Source organism: Engystomops pustulosus, chromosome 3 (assembly GCF_040894005.1).
Source record: "Engystomops pustulosus chromosome 3, aEngPut4.maternal, whole genome shotgun sequence".
Taxonomy (NCBI): Eukaryota; Metazoa; Chordata; class Amphibia; order Anura; family Leptodactylidae; genus Engystomops; species Engystomops pustulosus.
The window spans coordinates 119,722,928-119,741,679 of record NC_092413.1 but is presented as its reverse complement, the minus strand read 5'-3'; positions in this window follow the sequence as shown (position 1 = coordinate 119,741,679).

Here is an 18,752-nt window from a genome sequence, read left to right as displayed (position 1 = left end):
TGGTCCGGTGCCAAGTGACTTGCACAAGGCAAATGTGGTGCCAATATTTAAAAAGGGCTCTAGAATGTTGGCAGGCGTTGGAAGTGTGACTAAAAGACTGCATACAGGAGTAAGTGAAATCAAATAATATACTACATGATAGCCAGCATGGGTTTACTTAGGAAGTTCTCATGCTAAACTGATCTGCTATTATGAAGTAGTGAGCAAATGCCTGGACAGGTAAACTGCACAAATGGCTGTGGAAAGTGTTGAGTTGTGGTCAATGATTCCTACTCAGAATGGTGGTATGGATTCTCGGGAAAAAGATGTAATATTATACTGTACAAGAAATTGGTTCGGTCTCACCTGGACTACACCATTCAGTTCTAGGCACCAGTCCATAAAAAGGATGTCCTGGACAGTGTACAATGAAGAGCCACATAAATGATAAGGGGCATGTAGGGTACAGTTATGAGGAAAGATTTAAAGAATTTGATTATCCAGTCTCGAAACAACCAGACTAAGAGGGGACATGATTAATTTATATAAATATATGGATGGTCCATACAAAAATATGGTGGATTGTTGTTCCAGGTTAAATAAAACAAAATACAAGGGTGCATTGTCACCAGCTGCAGAAAACAAGGTTTAATCACCAGAGGCAACAGGGCTTCTTTACTGTGAGAACTTGAGAACTGTCAATCTGTGGAATAGCCTGCTTCAAGCACTGATCACAGAAGATAACTTTAAGAAGCGCCTAGATGCCTTTTTACATCAAAATTTTACATCAACATTACATTGACAGTTATGTTATAATTAGAGATGAGCGAGCACTAAAATGCTCGGGTACTCGTTATTCGAGACGAACTTTTCCCAATGCTCGAGTGCTCGTCTCGAATAACGAGCCCCATTGAAGTCAATGGGAGACTCGAGCATTTTTCAAGGGGACCAAGGCTCTGCACAGGGAAGCTTGGCCAAACACCTGGGAACTTCAGAAAAGGATGGAAACACCACGGAAATGGACAGGAAACAGCAGGGGTAGCATGCATGGATGCCTCTGAGGCTGCTTAATCGCACCATTATGCCAAAATTATGGGCAACAGCATGGCCATGACAGAGTGACAGAATGAAGCTAGATAGCATCTAAAACATCCAATAATTGACCCTGACACTATAGGGGACTTCATGCAGAGGCAGCGGCAGCAGCGGCAGGCTAGAGAGTGGCATGGCGACATACCCTAAATGGACTCAGGCTTCAAACCAATGGGTGGCAGAGAGGAACCAAAGGAGGTGAGCAAGAAGCGCTCAAATAATATCGGTACATGATAAAAGTTTGCCAGTATATATTGTGGATTACACAGCAGGGTGGCGACAAAGTTAACATGGAAGCCATGAAAACAACCCAAAATTCTGCCTGACAAAGCTCGTTTGATAAGGGGACCATGTATGGAGGCAGTGAACTAGTAGTAGATTAAAGGTGCTGCAGTTAAAACTATGTTAGTTGGATCTTGGCATGGAGCTGGCGCTCCGCTGCCAGGCGAGCTTTCGCCAATCCAAGCCCCTGTCTCTAGGCTACTCCCCAAACAGCACTTCTAAGAACCTTTTGTATAAGATCAAGTGTAATAGCGTTCTTATAAGTTTAGGATATGGCGGGTGAGGGGAATGGAAACAGATGCGCAAGAAGCGCTGAAATAATATTGGTAAATGATAAAAGTTTGCCAGTATATTTTGTGGATTACACAGCAGGGTGGCGACAAAGTTAACAAGTTTGTTGTGGAAGCCATGAAAACAACCCAAAATTCTGCCTGACACAGCTCGTTTGATAAGGGGACCATGTATGCCTACAGTTCATGCCAGTCGCTGCTCTGGCTGCCAGTCTCCTTTCGAATACAGTTTAAAATAATAACCCTCATCCATAAAGCTCTGTATAATACTGCACCCCCCTACCTCTCCTCTCTTATCTCAGTCTATCGCCCAACCCGTGCTCTTAGATCCGCCAGTGATCTTAGATCAACCTCTACCCTTGTGCGGACCTCCCACTCGCGTCTCCAAGACTTCTCTAGAGCTGCACCAATTCTATGGAATGCTCTGCCCCGGACTATCAGACTAATACCTGACCTCCAAAGTTTCAAACGTGCTCTTAAAACCCATTTCTTTAGGCAAGCCTATAACACTCATTATCTGCATGAAGTTTTAACTCTTCTACTAACCCGTCCTGTGTCGTCCTCCCATCTGTTATCCAGCAACCAACAGGCACCAGACTTCTATGCAGTCCCATTCACCCTGGACCTGGTGACGGCTGAGTGGTTCAAGCAACAGCAATTCCATTTATTATATTTTGTTCTATTCCCTAAGAAGAATGGCTTGACCATTAAAAATTCTTTTACCTCGTGTTACCCCATCATCTTCATAAACCGTAAGCTCTGGCGAGCAGGGACCTCACTCCTGTTGTTCCATACAAATGTTGTGCTCTGTTACATCACATTTGTATTTGTTTCCTATGATTTGTAAAGCGCTACGGAATATGATGGCGCTATATAAATAAAGATTATTATTATTATTATTATTATGGAGGCAGTGAACTAGTAGTAGATTAAAGGTGCTGCACTTAAAACTATGTTAGTTGTATCTTGGGATGGAGCTGGCGCTCCGCTTCCAGGCGAGCTTTCGCCAATCCAAGCCCCTGTCTCTAGGCTACTCCCCAAACAGCACTTCTAAGAACCTTTTGTATAAGATCAAGTGTAGTAGCGTTCTTATAAGTTTGGGATTTGGCGAGAGAGGGGAATGTAAACAGATGCGCAAGAAGCGCTGAAATAATATCGGTAAATGATAAAAGTTTGCCAGTATCTTTTGTGGATTACACAGCAGGGTGGCGAGAAAGTTAACAAGTTTGATGTGGAATGCCCTGTAATAGCTCTTGGGCGGTGTGCCTTTTATCGGCTAGGCTCAGCAGTTTGAGCACCGCCTGCTGTCGCTTAGCGACGGCACTGCTGCTGTGCCTAGAGCTACCGACTGATGGCGCCATGGCCACGGATGGTAATTCGGAGGAGGAGGAGGTGGAGGAGGGGTGGGAGGAGGAGGAGGTATAGTAGGCCTTTGAGACCTGGACCGAGGAAGGCCCCGCAATCCTCTGCGTCGGCAGTATATCACCAGCCCCAGGGTCAGACTCGGTCCCAGCGTGCACCAAGTTAAGTGTAGTAGCGTTCTTATAAGTTTGGGATATGGCGGGTGAGGGGAATGTAAACAGATGCGCAAGAAGCGCTGAAATAATATTGGTAAATGATAAAAGTCTGCCAGTATATTTTGTGGATGACACAGCAGGGTGGCGACAAAGTTAACAAGTTTGTTGTGGAAGCCATGAAAACAACCCAAAATTCTGCCTGACAAAGCTCGTTTGATAAGGGGACCATGTATGGAGGCAGTGAACTAGTAGTAGATTAAAGGTGCTGCAGTTAAAACTATGTTAGTTGGATCTTGGCATGGAGCTGGCGCTCCGCTGCCAGGCGAGCTTTCGCCAATCCAAGCCCGTGTCTCTAGGCTACTCCCCAAACAGCACTTCTAAGAACCTTTTGTATAAGATCAAGTGTAGTAGCGTTCTTATAAGTTTAGGATATGGCGGGTGAGGGGAATGTAAACAGAAGCGCAAGAAGCGCTGAAATAATATTGGTAAATGATAAAAGTTTGCCAGTATATTTTGTGGATAACACAGCTGGGTGGCGACAAAGTTAACAACTTTGATGTGGAATCCATGAAAACAACCCAAATTTCTGCCTGACACACCTCGTTTGATAAAGGGACGATGTATGGAGGCAGCTATATGGACGACTTTTGGAGGTAGCAATGGAGACAACGTGTGGAGGCTGCTATGGAGACAATTTAATTTGGATAGTGCCTGTATGTGGCAGTCCAAAAAAGTTTTCAAACCAGAGGAGCAGGTAAGTGGCCCTCCAGAAAAATGGAATAGATTGAGTGCCTGTATGTGGCAGTCCAAAAATGTTTTCAAACCAGAGGAGCAGGTAGGTGGTCCTCCAGAAAAATGGAATAGATTGAGTGCCTGTATGTGGCAGTCCAAAAAAGTTTTCAAACCAGAGGAGCAGGTAGGTGGCCCTCCAGAAAAATGGAATAGATTGAGTGCCTGTATGTGGCAGTCCAAAAAAGTTTTCAAACCAGAGGAGCAGGTAGGTGGCCCTCCAGCAAATTGAATAGATTGAGTGCCTGTATGTGGCACTCCCAAAAATTGTTTAAAACAGAGGACCGGGTCGGTGGCCCTCCAAAAAAATTAAATGCATAAAGTACTATAGCTAGAGCCAGTGGGCCCTGTCAAAAAATAGCCAGTTTCCTCTGCTTTACTGTACAAAGAGGAGGAGAAGGAGGAAAATGAGGAGGAGGAGGAGTGGATAAATTATTCAGGTTGAGCTTCCTTCACCTGGTGGAGATTGGAAATGATGAGAAATCCAGGCTTTATTCATCTTAATAAGCGTCAGCCTGTCAGCGCTGTCAGTCGACAGGCGTGTGCGCTTATCGGTGATGATGCCACCAGCTGCACTGAAAACCCACTCGGACAAGACGCTAGCGGCAGGGCAGGCAAGAACCTCCAAGGCGTACAGCGCCAGTTCGTGCCACATGTCCAGCTTTGAAACCCAGTAGTTGTAGGGAGCTGTGTGATCATTTAGGACGATGGTATGGTCAGCTACGTACTCCCTCACCATCTTTCTGTAAAGATCAGCCCTACTCTGCCGAGACTGGGGACAGGTGACAGTGTCTTGCTGGGGTGACATAAAGCTGGCAAAAGCCTTGTAAAGCGTACCCTTGCCAGTGCTGGACAAGCTGCCTGCTCGCCTACTCTCCCTCGCTACTTGTCCCGCAGAACTACGCACTCTGCCGCTAGCGCTGTCAGAAGGGAAATACTGTTTCAGCTTGTGCACCAGGGCCTGCTGGTATTCATGCATTCTCACACTCCTTTCCTCTCCAGGGATGAGAGTGGAAAGATTTTGCTTGTACCGTGGGTCCAGGAGAGTGAACACCCAGTAATCGGTGCTGGAATAAATTCTTTGAACGCGAGGGTCACGGGATAGGCAGCCTAGCATGAAATCTGCCATATGCGCCAGAGTACCAACGCGTAAGAATTCACTCCCCTCACTGGCCTGACTGTCCATTTCCTCCTCCTCCAACTCCTCCAACTCCTCTTCTTCTGCCCATACACGCTGAACAGTGAAGGACTCAACAATGGTCCCCTCTTGTGTCTCGCCAACATTCTCCTCCTCTTCCTCCTCATCCTCCTCCACCTCCACCTCCTCCGATATGCGCTGAGAAACAGACCTAAGGGTGCTTTGGCTATCAACAAGGGAATCTTCTTCCCCCGTCTCTTGTGACGAGCGCAAAGCTTCCGACTTCATGCTGATCAGAGATTTTTTCAACAGGCCAAGCAGCGGGATGGTGAGGCTGATGATGGCGGCATCGCCACTGACCATCTGTGTTGACTCCTCAAAGTTACTCAGCACCTGACAGATATCAGACATCCACGTCCACTCCTCATTGTAGACTTGCGGAAGCTGACTGACCTGACTACCAGTTCTGGTGGAAGTTGACATCTGGCAGTCTACAATCACTCGGCGCTGCTGGTAAACTCTGGATAACATGGTCAGTGTTGAATTCCACCTCGTGGGCACGTCGCACAACAGTCGGTGAGCGGGCAGTTGGAGGCGGCGCTGCGCTGCCCTGAGAGTGGCAGCATCTGTGCTGGACTTCCTGAAATGCGCACAGATGCGGCGCACCTTCGTGAGCAAATCAGACAGATTGGGGTATGTCTTGAGGAAACGCTGAACTATCAGATTTAACACATGGGCCAGGCATGGCACATGTGTCAGTCTGCCGAGTTGCAGAGCCGCCACCAGGTTACGGCCGTTGTCACACACAACCATGCCTGGCTTCAGGTTCAGCGGTGCCAGCCACAGATCAGTCTGCGCCGTGATGCCCTGTAATAGTTCTTGGGCGGTGTGCCTTTTATCGCCTAGGCTCAGCAGTTTGAGCACCGCCTGCTGTCGCTTAGCAGCAGGGAAGGAGCAGTGGTGTGCACCGCCGGAGGTGAACGGGCTTGTTGCCACTGAGTGGGGTGTTTAGCATTCATATGCCTGCGCATACTGGTGGTAGTTAAGCTATTAGTGGTGGAACCCCTGCTGATCCTGGTTTGGCAAATGTTGCACACCACAGTCCGTCGGTCATCCAGTGTTTCCTTAAAGAACCTCCAGACTTCTGAAAATCTAGCCCTCGCCGCAGGAGCCCTCGCCACGGGAGCTTCACTAGTTGACACATTTGGCGCTGATGCACCAGGTCTGGCCTGCCTCTCCGTCTGGCCCCACCACTGCCTCTTCCAACCTGTTCTGGTCGAGGACTCTCCTCCGTCTCAGAAGCACTGTGTTCACCCGGCCTATCAACCCAGCTTGGGTCTGTCACCTCATCATCCTCCGATCCCTCAGTCTGCTCCCCCCTCGGACTTCCTGCCCTGACAACAACTTCCCCACTGTCTGACAACCGTGTCTCCTCATCGTCGGACACCTCTTTACACACTTCTTCCACTACGTCAACAAGGTCATCATCACCCACAGACTGCGACTGGTGGAAAACCTGGGCATCGGAAAATTGCTCATCAGCAACCGGACAAGTGGTTTGTGACTGTGGGAAGGGTCCAGAAAACAGTTCCTCAGAGTATGCCGGTTCAAATGCCAAATTTTCCTGGGAGGGGGCAGACTGGGGGGGAGGAGGCTGAGGTGCAGGAGCTGGAGGAGTGCCGATTTCGGTGACATGGGTGGACTGCGTGGAAGACTGACTGGTGGACAAATTGCTCGAAGCATTGTCGGCAATCCACGACATCACCTGTTTGCACTGTTCTGGCCTCAACAGTGCTCTACCACGAGTCCCAGTAACTTCAGACATGAACCTAGGGAGTGTAGCTCTGCGGCGTTCCCCTGCTCCCTCATCAGCAGGTGGTGTCTCACCCCGCCCAGGACCACGGCCTCTGATTCCTGCAGTAGTTGGACGCCCACGTCCCCGCCCTCGTCCTCTACCCCTAGCCCTCGGGTTAAACATTTTGAAAATGAAAGTTATAACTTTAATTTTTTTTAACTTTTTTTTGTGTTTTTTTGTGTTTTTTAGTTTTTTTTTGTGTTTTTAGTTTTTAAAACCAAACAATGCTATCCTATTGCTATGGCTATTTTCTAGCCAAGTATGAAAGCACACTGCTATGCCAGATGAGATGACGCTGAGTTATGAAAAAATAAACGTAAAATAAAAAGGAAATGGCAGACTGTGCCTAATTGAAATCCAACCCCTAATAAATTTTCCCACTTCGGTCTTTGCGATGGATATGTGCGTCACTAAGCGCTAAACACAGCGGTCGCAAGTCTCATTCCAAATTCCTGACAATTGGCTAGTATATGCACTGCAGCAAGGACATCCACCAGCAGATCAACCAGAAATAAAATATATATAACGCTATTGTAGGCGTAAGTAAGCCGTTTGGATTCTCCTTTGGCTATTTTCTAGCCAAGTATGAAAGCACACTGATGAGATGACGCTGAGTTATGAAAAAATAAACGTAAAATAAAAAGGAAATGGCAGACTGTGCCTAATTGAAATCCAACCCCTAATAAATTTTCCCACTTCGGTCTTTGCGATGAATATGTGCGTCACTAAGCGCTAAACACAGCGGTCGCAAGTCTCACTCCAAATTCCTGACAATTGGCTAGTATATGCACTGCAGCAAGGACAGCCACCAGCAGATCAACCAGAAATAAAATATATATAACGCTATTGTAGGCGTAAGTAAGCCGTTTGGATTCTCCTTTGGCTATTTTCTAGCCAAGTATGAAAGCACACTGATGAGATGACGCTGAGTTATGAAAAAATAAACGTAAAATAAAAAGAAACTGCCAGACTGTGCCTAATTGAAATCCAACCCCTAATAAATTTTCCCACTTCGGTCTTTGCGATGGATATGTGCGTCACTAAGCGCAAAACACAGCGGTCGCAAGTCTCACTACAAATTGCTCACAATTTGCTAGTAGATGCACTGCAGCAAGGACAGCCACCAGCAGATCAACCAGAAATCAAATATATATAACGCTACTGTAGGCGTAAGTAAGCCGTTTGGATTCTCCTATGGCTATTTTCTAGCCAAGTATGAAAGCACACTGCTATGCCAGATGAGATGACGCTGAGTTATTAAAAAAATAAACGTAAAATAAAAAAGGAAATGGCAGACTGTGCCTAATTGAAATCCAACCCCTAATAAATTTTCCCACTTCGGTCTTTGCGATGGATATGTGCGTCACTAAGCGCAAAACACAGCGGTCGCAACTCTCACTACAAATTGCTCACAATTTGCTAGTAGATGCACTGCAGCAAGGACAGCCACCAGCAGATCAACCAGAAATCAAATATATATAACGCTACTGTAGGCGTAAGTAAGCCGTTTGGATTCTCCTATGGCTATTTTCTAGCGAAGTATGAAAGCACACTGATGAGATGACGCTGAGTTATGAAAAAATAAACGTAAAATAAAAAGTAAATGGCAGACTGTGCCTAATTGAAATCAAACCCCTAATAAATTTTCCCACTTTGGTGTTTGAGGTGGATATGTGTGTCACTAAGAGCTAAACACAACGGTAGCAAGTCCCCCTGCAAATTCCTCACAGTATGGTACTAGCTGCACTACTAGTGCCAGCAAGCCCAGCCACAAGCAAATAAAAAAAAAAAAGTATAACGTTATTGTAGCCCTAAGAAGGGCTGTTGGGTTCTTGTAGAATCACTCCTGCCTAACAGTAAGCTAATAGAACACCCTAACGCTTTCCCTGATCAGCAGCAGCTCTCTCCCTAGCGGCATCCAGACACAGAATGATCCGAGCAGCGCGGGCAGCGGCTAGTCTATCCCAGGGTCACCTGATCTGGCCAGCCAACCACTGCTATCGACGTGTAAGGGTACCACGTCATGCTGGGTGGAGTGCAGAGTCTCCTGGCTTGTGATTGGCTCTGTTTCTGGCCGCCAAAAAGCAAAACGGCGGGAGCTGCCATTTTCTCGAGCGGGCGAAGTATTCGTCCGAGCAACGAGCAGTTTCGAGTACGCTAATGCTCGAACGAGCATCAAGCTCGGACGAGTATGTTCGCTCATCTCTAGTTATAATGTAATAAAACTGTTTCCCTTCCTCATGTTATCCCTTCCCTTCCTTGGTTGAACTTAATGGACATGTGTCTTTTTTCAACCATATTAACTATGTAACATGGAAGTGCGGGTAGTTTCATGACGGGATAAAATAAATGAATGCAACATTTGCAAAGTAAAAAACTCACTATACCCATTAATAAAATGTGTGTGGAGTTATGTTACCAAATTTCTGTCACTCTTTGGGGGTTTCTATTGTTCCGAGTTCCACAGGATTGACATCCAGAAATATGTTCCAGCAAACTCCAAAAGCCAATTGGGGTAATTCATTGGGGGTTTCTACTGCTCTGGTATTTCAGATGCTCCAAAAATGTGACATTACACCTGAAATCTGTTCCAGAAGCCAATTTCCGCTTTTTCCCTTCTGAGCCCCTAAGTGTGCCCCTAATGCAGTTTACAACCATATGTGGGGTATTTCCATATTTAGGACAAGCTGTGTAAAAGTTTTAAAAGTTTTTGTCTTTAAACCCTTGTAAAAATAAATATTTTGTGGCAAAAGCAAAGTTGTTTGGAAAATACTGTATATAACTTTTAGGGGTATTTTAAAAAATTCTGTAATTTGTTGGAGTTTTCCACTGTTCTGGTATCTTAATAAGAAACCTGAAAAAATTCCATCAAAGTCTGCCTTCCAAAACCTTTATGGACATACTTCCCTTTTGTGAGACACTGTGCACCGATACAACAAGTAAAATCCAGATGTGGGTAATTGCCATACTCATGAGGAACTGCACAACACATTTTAAGACTGTTTTCTTCTTTTATCCAGCATTAATGTATAAATTTTAGGACTAAATAAAGGTTTTAATTCTTGTTTTGAAGTTTTGGAGCACACTCTGCACCTCTTCTGTGTCCTTCCTTTCTTGGCAGTTTGGGGAACTTCTCCTGAAAAGTGCAGCCCTGGTACAATGCGTGATGTCGCCTTGCTTCCAGAAGTGCTGGCACTCCCCCCTTCCTGGTCTCCAAAAAGAAAGTACTTTATTACAACCTCTTGAAATTCCAGGAAAGTTCCCTTCTGGCCTGCACATCGATGTAGCGTATAAGCATTATAAAGTGCTATCTGCATGATGTGCACTACCAGCTTCTTTAAAAAAAAAAAACACTTAAAAAAGTCAACAGGTCTGAGCCCTGCCTTGTCAAATTTAATTCCAGGTTGGCCCACAAAGTCGGGGACCTGAGGGGTATAATAACCTGGGGCTACCCTTGGGGCTACCCCCAGACACTTCAATCGCAGAAGCCCCAGGCACTTCAATCGCAGAAGTCCCAGGCACAGGTTCCCTACAGCGCCTTCTCAGGGGCCTTCCAGGTCACTGGAAGATGATTAGGAGGATGATGATAGGTAAAAGGGCACATCATCCCCATTTGCCGACTCAGTGTCAGAGGCAAGCATGTTGTATGCCTTCAACACAGTGTGGCAAAAAAAAAAAATAGAGAAAGTACATTAGAAAAATTAGATGATGTGCACCCAACTACTGTCTAGCCGGGACACAAAAAAAAAAAAACTAAAGAATGTGCACCAAACCACATGGACAAGCTGCAGAGATGGCACACAAAAAAAATGATGCGCACCAAACCATGCGGACAAGCCGCACAGATGGCACACATGAGAAAAAAATGGAAGATAAGTCTGATCAAGGAAGGTGGTCACACAGGGAACACACAGGACACAGATAGGGATCAATAAGGAACAATAAGTATCAGATAGGAAAATAGGGTTTTGGTGCAAACAGTAATGCTCTGCTCTACAGGGATACCAAACCAAAATGGATCCGCTGGAGGAAGAGGAGGGAGCTAAAAACAAGTTTTCACCCTATAAATGCTGCAATTGGCCAGTCAGAATTGACTGGCCAATCACAGTGATTGGCCAGTCAGGATTGACTGGCCAATCACAGTGATTGGTGGGCGGGAACGATTCGATTGGTCAGGTGACGTCCGCAGGAGGTTCTCCTGCCTCCGTCACCTGCGTTCCACTGCAATCTTACCATGTCAGGTGACGTGGTGGCACAGAAGAGCCCGGGTGCCCTCATGCCGTACTAGTACGGCATGGAGCGGTAATCGCAGGAGCCAGCGCCATACTAGTATGGCACGGGGCGCTAAGTGGTTGAAGAGTTAATTAGCTTACCAAATGCTGTTTTTAATAGTTTGAGGGGTTCAGTTTAAAAATGGGGTGATTTGGAAGGGATTTATAATAAATAGTACTTTAGAAATTCCTGAATTCCTGAAGTGTCATCACCCTGATGCCTTAGTACAGTAAGACGCTCCACCTAACCCTGAGATGCGCACTGGTGGAATGCTGAAGAGCTTTTCCCTCACCTCAGATCTGCATGGTGGCCCCCTGCACAGAGCTATAGGTTTTTACAGCAATAAGCTGCACTACACTTCACATTAATACCTTTCCATCTAAGAACTACTACTCCCAGCAGTTGAAAGAGCTGCTGAAAGTTGTAGTTCTTCAGCCCACTCTAATTTTGTATAAGTTTACTTTTACCGCCTTTGCCCCCTGTGCCCAGCCTCTGGAGATTTTTCAAAATGCATATTTTTCATTGATCCAACAAATATGTTAATAAAAGCAATTAAAATGTTGTATGTTTCACAAAATGTTATCAATAGAAATGTCAGCTTGTCCCACAAAAAAGTACATCTTACCTCACTGAAGTATAAAAAAACACAAACTACTTTTGATTACCTTTCAGAAACATTAAAAAATTCCCTTTTTTAAATCACCATATTTTAAGCTCCATGATTGTACTGACCCATAGACTGTGTTTTATTCTATCGTATCAGAAATTTTTTCCTGCTTCCAAGTACATGTCACAGAAGAGGATACACTGACAGAAATGAAGGCTAACTGCACATCTATGGTCTAGATTTATCTCTCCTAGGCAGTGTGCGGTATACACTTTATAAATACCTGTACAAGCTCCAAAGATGTTCTTTCTAGTGCAAAGAATATTGCCCAGGGCCAAATGTTTTAACCCTTATCCAGGTGTCAATAAAATTTTACTTTTATTAGTTTTGAAGAAAATAAACAGAAATGATTTAAGCAAATAAACTTCTGGGTTTTTAAAGAAAAAAGGATATGTTTTCCTTTCCTAACATTAGTTCAGCTCATACAGTGCTAACAGAGGTAAGGGGCATGTCTTCTGCTAGTTCTCCATCAGAGGGCAGTCTTTACATTATCAATAACATTCTATACAGTTTCTTGACCAATGTAGATCAGTTGCATATTTCCCCATCTTTACATCAAAACTTAGGAATACTTTTATTTAAATGTTTTCTGATTCTGCTGGGAATTGTGCTTCTCCTGTGCTCACAGAGATTGACATCCTTCTCCCTAGACACACTGATAGCAAAAACGCTGGTATCAGTTTACGTGGATGAGGTTAGTAGAGATCATGGAGGAATATTTATAAAAAATATCTGCTACCAAAAAGTACAATGATCTGAATGAGGATGTTTTAGTGGCAAGTATATGGATTTCTGCAGGACCCGTTCATACAGCTTATAGAAGGTATTGATGAGAAAACTTGAAAACAGGTGCTGTAATAGGTTTTTTTTTCTATAGCTGCATGGGCTCTGCCGGAATTAAGTTGTGGGTGCGGTTAAATTTAAATACATTTTTTGATGTATTTTTAAATTATAAATTGTTTCATGAATATGAACTTTTAAATACAGCATAATTTTATATACTGAAAAAATTATTTAATATTCTAATCATTTTTTGGACCTACTTGTCAAAATATTTAGGTCTTCATTCCAATTGTACTTGAAGAAGGGCTGTTCTAGCCGAAACATGTTTGCCCTTTCGGAATTAAAGCATTCTTTTTTAATCCGTGGAGTGATGTCCTAGTAACGCCGTACCAGCTATTTCTAAGGTTTTTAACCGCACCCACAAATATATTCACAGATGCTGGAAAGCTGAAGGGTGACTTCCATACTCCTTATATTTGCTATATGCTTCTAATAAAGCCTTTTTAAGGTTTCTTCAGGGGGAGTTTTACCCACCCCATTATTATTCCTTGTTTGCTATTTATTTGCCTTAATAATATTACACGAGGTGCCTTCCTCTTGTCATCTCCTATGAAATTGCAGCAATGAGGGGTTCTGGTAACACCCCAAGTTTATCAGCATGGGGTTAAAATTTGACTATAAGGTGGCCATGGATAATGAATAAGATGATTATCACAGTTACAGTGCCTGCATCTATAAATAAGTGTTCCTTGTTTATCCTAATGGATTTTGATGTTAAATTTCCTTTCATGGCTTCATATTTCCTACTGAAATGTTTTTTTTTATTTATTTACAGTATATTTTTAAAAATCTGCCATTTTTTTCTAATAGAAATAACCTGCAAATATTGTGCAATGTAAATAACATTGAAACTTTTTTCTCTGGGTCAAAATGGATGCAGCAATACTAAGTATGTAGGTGAGGGCTTTTTTTGCATAGAGACCTTTAGGTTTCAGTTAAACAAATGTGGGGTTCATAAAGGTTTCACTGCTATTGATATAATTGTCTGTGTGATAGATGATAAAAAAAATGGCAATTCTTGCATTGTTTTTCATTTTGTCGTATGGGATAAATAACATTGTAGTTTGTAACCAAGGGATGGGAAGGAGCAGGGCCGCTATATACCGCTCCCCAGCAATCACTATATACAGCTCCCCAGCAATTACTATATACAACCCCCAGCAATCACTGTAGTCGGACACAAGTGATCACTATTTACAGCTCCCCCAACAATTACTATATACAGCTCCACCAACAACCACTATATACAGCTCCACCAGCATTCACTATATACAGCTCCACCAACAATCACTGTATACAGCTCCCCCAGCAATCACTATATACAGCTCCCCCAGCAATCACTGTATACAGCTCCCCAGCAATCACTATATACAGCTCCCCCAGCAATCACTGTATACAGCTCCCCCAGCAATCACTGTATACAGCTCCCCCAGCAATCATTGTATACAGCTCCCCCAACAATCACTGTATACAGCACCCCCAGCAATCACTGTATACAGCACCCCCAGCAATCACTATATACAGCTTCCCTAGCAATCACTATATACAGCTCCCCAGCAATCACTATGTACAGATCCCAGCAATCACTATATACAGTCCCCAGCAATCACTGTATACAGCTCCCCCAGCAATCACTATATACAGCTCCCACAGCAATCACTATTTACAGCCCCCGTAATCACTATATAAAGCTGCCAGACAGACGCCGGCGGCTGCACTTATGTAAAATATGCTGTGTGCAGCCGCAATTATAACACACCTAGTTAACATCTAAATGCCTCTGATGACGCAATACCCACAACAGGGCATTGCAGAAACGCGTCAGGCAGTGGGTGTATAGACGGAATTCATAGCTGTTTACCTCAGTTGTGACGCTGATTCCGCTAATCGGCACAGTGCTGGTACCCACAACTGGACCGAGCACGGCTGCTAGTATAATAAGCAGCATTCTTGTCAGCAGTAGGGGGAGACATTAAAATGAATGGGATCCTAAATTGTGACCCAATCTCCCTCTAATACATGCTGAAAGCCTGATTTTTGTGTTTGTAAAGTGGCTGAAGAGTGGCCCCATTGTTTTAAAACTTCTAATTAAAGATTATAAATTTTAAGTGTTCTACTCAGGCAGAATAATATTATATCTTTAGAACATAAATTTCCTATCAACTATTCAAACTTTGAATTTTACTAATCACTATATAAAGCTCCCCCAGCAGCCACTATATACAGTTCCCCCAGCAATCACTATATACAGCTCCCAGCAATCACTATATACAGCCCCAAGCAATCACTATATATAGCTCCCCAGCAATCACTGTATACAGCTCCCAGAAATCACTATGTACAGCCCCCAGTAATCACTATATACAGCTCCCCCAGCAATCACTATATACAGCCCACAGCAATCACTATATACAGACCCCTATAATAACTATATACAGACTCCCTATAATAACTAAATACACCCCCTATGACTATATACAGTCCCCCTATAATACCTATATACAGTCCCTCTATAATAGCTATATACAGCCCCCCTATAATAGCTATATACAGTCCTCATATAATAGCTATATACAGTCCCCCTATGATAACTATATACCACCAGCAAATTTTGATGAAACAATTTTCAGGTGCTATGTAACATTTTCTGAGCCTATAACATAGAACAAGAGAAACATGTAAAAAATGAACCCCATTTGAAAACAAGACCCCTCAAGAAGTATATTAACAATTTTTCGGGTGGCTATATTCCACTGATTACATTTTATTAACTTTTTTTGGCGGGAATGCAAAAAAAAATCTATTCCGATACAGATTTTTTTACTTTAATTTTAAGTTTATATACTATATGTACATTAATTAGCAAAAAAAAGAACTTTTTTAATCTTTCGAATGGGCTGCAGTTAAACAAAAAGTGATAATTTAATGGGGTCTGAATACTTTCCGCATCCACAGTAGAAACAGCAGTTACAATGCCTGCATCTATAACTAAGTGTTCCTGGTTTATCATAATGGATTTTGATGATAAATTTCCTTTCATGGCTTCATATTTCCTAATGAAATGGGTTTTTTTTTTTATTTCTTTACAGTATATTTTTAAAAATCTGCCATTTTTTTCTAATAAAAATGACCTGCAAATATTGTGCAATGTAAATAACATTGAAACTTTTTTCTCTGGGTCAAAATTGATGCAGCAATACTAAGTATGTAGGTGAGGGCTTTTTTTGCATAGAGACCTTTAGGTTTCAGTTATACAAATGTGGGGTTCATAAAGGTTTCACTGCTATTGATATAATTGTCTGTGTGATAGATGATTTAAAAAAATGGTAATTCTTGCATTGTTTTTCATTTTGTTGCATGGGATAAATAACATTGTAGTTTTGTAGCCTGGGTTGGTACCAAGGGATGTGGAGGGGCAGCAATCACTATATACAGCCCCCCAGCAATCACTATATACAGCCCCCCCAGCAATCACTGTAGTCAGCCCCAAGTAATCACTATATACAGGTCCCCCAGCAATTACTATATACAGCTCCACCAGCAACCACTATATACCGCTCCCCCGGCAATCACTATATACAGCTCCCCCAGCAATCACTGTATACAGCTCCCCCAGCAATCATTATATACAGCTCACCCAGGAATCACTGTATACAGCTCCCCCAGCAATCACTATATACAGTCCCCCAGCAATCACTGTAGTCAGCCCCAAGTAATCACTATATACAGGTCCCCCAGCAATTACTATATACAGCTCCACCAGCAACCACTAAAAAACCGCTCCCCCGGCAATCACTATATACAGCTCCCCCAGCAATCACTGTATAAAGCTCCCCCAGCAATCATTATATACAGCTCCCCAGCAATCACTGTATATAGCTCCCTCAGCAATCACTGTATACAGCTCCCCCAGCTATCACCGTATACAGCTCCCCCAGCTATCACCGTATACAGCTCCCCCAGCAATCACTATATACAGCTCCCCAGCAATCACTATGTACATCCCCCAGCAATCACTATATACAGCCCCCAGCAATCACTGTATACAGCTCCCCCAGCAATCACTATATACAGCTCCCCCAGCAATCACTATTTACAGCCCCCATAATCACTATATAAAGCTCCCCAGCAATCACTGTATACAGCTCCCAGCAATCACTATGTACAGCCCCCAGTAATGACTATATACAGCTCCCCCAGCAACCACTATATACAGCTCCCCCAGCAATCACTATATGCAGCTCCCCAGCAATCACTATATACAGCCCACAGCAATCACTATATACAGACCCCTATAATAGCTATATACAGTCCCCCTATGATACCACCAGCCACCAGCAAATTTTGCTGAAACAATTTTCAGGTGCTATGTAACATTTCCTGAGCCTATAACATAGAACAAGAGAAACATCTAAAAAATGAACCGCATTTGAAAACTAAACCCCTCAAGAAGTATATTAACACTTTTACGGGTGGCTATATCCCACTGATTACATTTTATTAACTTTTTTGGCGGGAATGCAAAATAAAATCTATTCCGATACAGATTTTTTACTTTAATTTTTAGTTTATATACTATATGTACATTAACCCCTTAAGGACGTAGGGTTTTTCGGCTCATTTCTCGCTCTCCAACTTCAAAAATCCATAACATTTTCATTTTTACGTGTACAGACCTGTGTGAGGGTTTATTTTGTGCGTAACAAATTTTACTTTCCTGTAATGTTATTTATTTTAACATGCCGTGTACTGCGAAGCTGAAAAAAAATTACAAATGTGGAAAAATTGAAAAAAAAACGCATGTGCGTCACGTTCTTGTGGGCTCAGTTTTTACGACTTTCACTCTTCGCTCCAAATAACATGCCTACTTTATTCTTTGGTTCGGTGCGATCGCAGTGATACCAAATTTATATAGGTTTTATTGTGTTTTAATACATTTTCAAAAATTAAACGAATGTGTACAAAAAAGAAAAAAAATTTTTTGCCATCTTCTGACGTTAATAACTTTTTCATACTTTGGCGCACGTTGATGTGTGAGGAGTCATTTTTGCGAAATGAGGCAACATTTTCATTGCTACCATTTTGAGGTCTGTGCGACATTTTGATCATTTTTTATTTCATTTTTTATGTTATGTAAAAAGGTGTAAAAGTTGCATTTCGGACATTTGGGCGCCATTTCCCGCCTCGGAGGTCACCACCGCCCGTAACAGTTTTTATATTTTGATAGATCGGGCATTTTGGGACGCGGCGATACCTAATATGTTTGTGATTTTTACTGTTTATTATGTTTTATATCCGTTCTAGGGAAAGGGGGGTGATTTGAATTTTTAATATTTTATTAATTTTTTTTATTTTTTAAACTTTTTTTTTCACTATTTTTTAGACCATCTAGGGTACATTAACCCTAGATAGTCAGATCGCTCCTACCATATACTGCAATACTTCTGTATTGCAATATATGGCATTTTTGCAGCACATTCATTACAATGAGCCACTGGCTCATTGTAACGAATCTGCAGATGCCAGATAGTCTCGGGTCAAACGAAGACCCGAGGCTACCATGGCAACCAATCTACGCCCCCCACCTCTGTATGAAGAGGACTCAGCCCGTGAGCTCTCTTCATACCTCCCTTATACCTCTGCGCCGTAGAGCTACGGCGCAGAGCGTTAAGGGCAGGGCCGGCTCCAGGTTTCAGTAGGCCCCTGGGCGACAGTGCCTCAGTGGGCCCCTTTGCAGTGAACTCACGTGCCAGCATTAAAAAATCAAAAACTGTCTCCTGTTCCCTGAAATATTCCCCAGTTTATCATCCCAAACAGCCGTGTCACGGTCAGGGCAGTTTTGAGGTCATTTAACCAACAAAGCGAACCTAAAAATGTGTGCCCCTCCACTCTGCCAAGTAATAAAACTGAAACTTCAACTCAGCTGCTGCAGAACCTCATAATACACACTTTAGCTGCAGCAGAACCTCATATACACACCTCAGCTGCTTCAGAACCTCATAATACACACCTCAGCTGCTGCAGAACC